Below are 4325 nucleotides of genomic sequence, written 5' to 3'. Positions count from 1 at the left end.
CACACACACACACGCTCCAAAAAAAAAACGAATTCGGCGTGTTTTTGCGTGTTTTTTGCGTGTTTTTGTGTGTTTTCTTAATAAACTCCGAAGAAACATCGAGTTTCGTCCGTTATTTGTTGGTTTGCTTGTATAATCTATATAAATATAATAGTACTGTCTGTTGTATGTCCATATAACTACTTCTCAGGGTGTGGATGGATCTTCACCAAAGTTAATATGGGGGTTCATTGGGTCCATGGGGAGATACATAAAAATTTTCAGTTTTGCAGTTTTTATGGGACTTTTGCGTTTTTTTACCACTACTTCGCCCCCTGTAAATGGATTTTCACCATATTTCATATGGAAGTTCATTTGGTCTATTGGGAGATACAAGCAGATTTTCAGTTTTGCGTTTTGCAGTTTTTATGGGCGTTTTTGCATTTTTTACCACTATTTCGCCCTTGTTGATGGACCTTCACCAAATTTGGCGTGAAGGTTTGTTGATTCCATGGAGAGATACAAGCAAATTTTCAGTTTTACGTTTTGTGTTTTGCAGTTTTATGGGCGTTATTGCGTTTTTTACCACTACTTCGCTTCGGGTTAATGGATCTTCACCAAATTTGATATAAAGGTTTGTTGAATCCATGCGGAGATACAAGCAAATTTACGGTTTCACATTTTGCGTTTTGCAGTTTGTATGGGCATTTTTGCGTTTTTTACAATTACATATAAGGGAAGCAATTTTTAATGTCCTAAGATAACCTTTCATTAATCGTGAATTTACATAACTTCCGTCCAGGGGACGGTGCTCCAGCTGTTTTCATATAAAATATCAGCTGCTCTTAGAATGTTTCAATATAATAAACAGAACTATGTTTTGTACCTGTTATTACTCCCAGAAGAAAAATTAGTATGCAGAGAATATACGATATATTAGTATACTCATTATAATATTAAAAGCGAATACTCTAAAAAACACTGATTTTAAGGTGTCTACATAAAACTATAAAACACCGAAAAACAGAATCTCTAGGTACACTCGACTAAAAATGTAGAAGATAAATGATAAACCGATATAAGTTACACTATATTAAATTTTTGGAAAATGGTACTTATTCGGAGTGATAGAGTGGTAAAAGAGAAAACAGTAATCAACAAATCAGAAAAAGAATCTCCTCCCCCAAAATGCTAAAACGATCGCAAGGATATTTTATTCCACCCCTCAAAGAAAGATGCTCTTTGAAATTAAAACCTCAGATGGCTCAGCTGTAATTCGATGGTCTTATAATGCTGAAAATCTGGTTTCGATACCCGCGATATGCAGAGCAAAGATAGCCCATTGTGTAGCTTTGTGCTTTACAACAAACAAAGAAATAAACAAACAAGTGATAGTAAAAAAACATGTAATAATTAACACCTACACACAAAAAAAAATTGGATATTTTCTAAAAGTAGAATACAAGTTTTGATCAATGCCACGAAAACGGTGTTCGTTAGAAGTGATAAGACATTAAAAAGTAGGTTGAGCTTTACGCTTCGGTGAAAGTTAAAAGGAAGGTTGTCATCAAGGCCTAGACTTCGACACGTTAAGATAAATTACCAGTCGGGTTTATCCAAGAAAAGAAAATGTCTCGAATGCTACCTTACACCCACAAGCATCTTGTGCAGTTTGTGTAAGTTCCTTGTTTAAGATACAGACGGGTTTGTTGTTTTCTAAACAAACCGGAAGTTATTGATATGACAGCTCCAAAAAAAAGACAGAGATGTAGTTGATATTATAAATTAATAAAAAACAAAACTAAAACTTATAATGATCAGCCTCGTACGCAGAATGTTTGGAAGGAGGGTTCTAATCTGTGAGGTCAAAAGCCAACACATTTTGTAATTTAAATCACCAGACATATGCACAGCACAACACAAGGTAGCTATTCTAAGTGCATGTCAAAAGCTGTATTAGCTACTAAATCAGCAAAGCTACATAGTTCAATATCTTGGTCGTTACGTCCCAATCCTTTTCTTTCGCTGGCAGTAAACATTTGTATATAGCTGTAATCAGTTTTACGTATACACTTCATTCTGTTCAGTAAGTGCGAAGGTCTAGCTTATATGTATTCTAATAAAACAGCCTGTGTGTATGTGTGTCAGTTCCAAGATGGAAGAACCTAGAGGCCTGAAACTTTGCAAGCATACTAAGGTAATTCTGAGGATATGCACCTGGGTATTATTTCTATCTCAAAAAATTTTGGCCAGCTTTTTGGTCTATAATTTTGCCCTATAGCATTTATGCCATAATAAGAGAGAAGTATATGCTGCCATATGTCGCTTGATACAACAGATTGTTAGGGAATAAGTATTTAATAATAATAACAGTTTTGTAACAACAGGTTTTTTTATATTAAAAAACACATATAAAAGTGTTAGAATTCATGTTGTTGGCGGAAATTATTATATTTAAATGTTTGTATTTTTGATTTTCAAATTGATATAAAATCTTTTTTAATAAAAGTCGTTATTGTCCGTGTAGCGAAAATACAAATTTGACCTTATTTTTAAGAAAACACTAAAGGAGTTATGAATGATGCAAAATTTTTGTCAATCATTTTACAAAAATCATAAATGGCAAGAAACTTTTCATCTTGGCTCCAAATGAATAAACGTGCAACATTGTCTACCCTGGAGCTCTATATGGATAAAAAAAAACTGTCAAACACTGTAATAAATTGTGATTTGAAATCCTCAGTGCAATGATACAGTATTATAATGAAAATAAATAATTTTACCTAACGAATAATGTTCAACTTTTACAGGTTTTAGGTATCATCAAAACATCAGGGCTTCAGACTGAATCACACAAGCAAACCCAGGGAAAAAAGTAAACACATTCACAGAGTTTATTAGTAAAGGGAAATACATGTGAGATAGAATCTTCCCCCATCTAATTTCATATTCATAGAACGCTTGAAAACAGTATGTCTTTATTTTCAGTATTAGTACCTTTATGCATTTAACATGTATTGTTACACAGAAACCGAAATTTTGACCCTTTCTATTTAAGAATTGTTAAACATCGACCCTCTGTTCAGGTAATACCCGGGCAACGCTGAGTAAGGACGGCTAGTCTTATATATATTTAACATGTATTGTTACACAGAAACCGAAATTTTGACCCTTTCTATTTAAGAATTGTTAAACATCGACCCTCTGTTCAGGTAATACCCGGGCAACGCTGAGTAAGGACGGCTAGTCTTATATATATTTCGAAACGTGTTGTGTGTCCGAGCGTTCGTCTGTCTCATGTTTACGGCGGCCGCTTCCCGCGCTACATTTGGAAAGCTGCACACACAGACAAAGTTCAACATTCACTTTTGAAATGACGGGAAAACAAGCTTAAATAATATTGATGTCAAATTTTATTTCACAAGCAGGATATTCTACACTAAATTGTTAGGAATTAATCCCACTATCATTCACATTTGAAATTTTGACGTAACTTAAAGAATAAAAATGTAGGTTTACCGTATGTTATTGTTGAGTGGCTCTTAACATGACTGAAATGCTCAACAATTATTTTTCACGGTAGGCGGTATAAGTAGCTCAGATCTTTGGCTCTGAGTGAAACCAAGAGTGCAACACAATTACCCTTTTTAAAATCCATGAAGTAACTTTCCCGTCACTGTGGGCAGTATTTTGGCTTGTATCATATACTGTTTAGTCTCGCGAGCCAGACTCTTACTGGTATAGTGGGTAATTTTCAAATGGGTTTAAGATTAGTACAATTCTCAGCTCTTTCCTTGTATACAAATAAAAACCTACAAAATCGCTTAAATCTGAAACTCACAATTACTTTGTAGTTCTATTTCCCGTGACACTACGAAGCTAGCTTATATTCAAAACCAGGTGTAGTTGTTAGATATACACTACTATTTCAATTTAACTGTAACATAAGCGTTATGATTTGGATAGTTTATATAGAATGGGTGTCATATTTAGTTATTTTTAGAAGCGAGAACATATGACAAATTTGTTTACGTAAATGTTTACGAATCGTACATTGTATAGCGTGCATATTCAATTGTTATGTTATTGCATCATGTTACTAGAACTTTCTGAATTTTTCTCGTTGCTTTAATTAAGTGTTACTGCGTGAGAATATCTAGTATTGCCTTTGTTCTCCTGAAGAAGAATAGTCAACTATTCGAAAGCGCTCGAGTTTTGGGTCTTATTTGAAGTCTAGTATTGCGTAGAATGTTCTGGACTTTTGTCGGGGTATAAATACGCGTCAAAAGTTTATTATTTAGATCTGGACTGCGTGATTGTGAGTTTAGCGATAAAGATCGTATAGT

Source organism: Limulus polyphemus, unplaced genomic scaffold (assembly GCF_000517525.1).
Source record: "Limulus polyphemus unplaced genomic scaffold, Limulus_polyphemus-2.1.2 Scaffold464, whole genome shotgun sequence".
NCBI classification, from domain to species: Eukaryota; Metazoa; Arthropoda; class Merostomata; order Xiphosura; family Limulidae; genus Limulus; species Limulus polyphemus.
The sequence above is the reverse complement of the archived record's forward strand: the minus strand, read 5'-3'. Positions refer to the sequence as shown.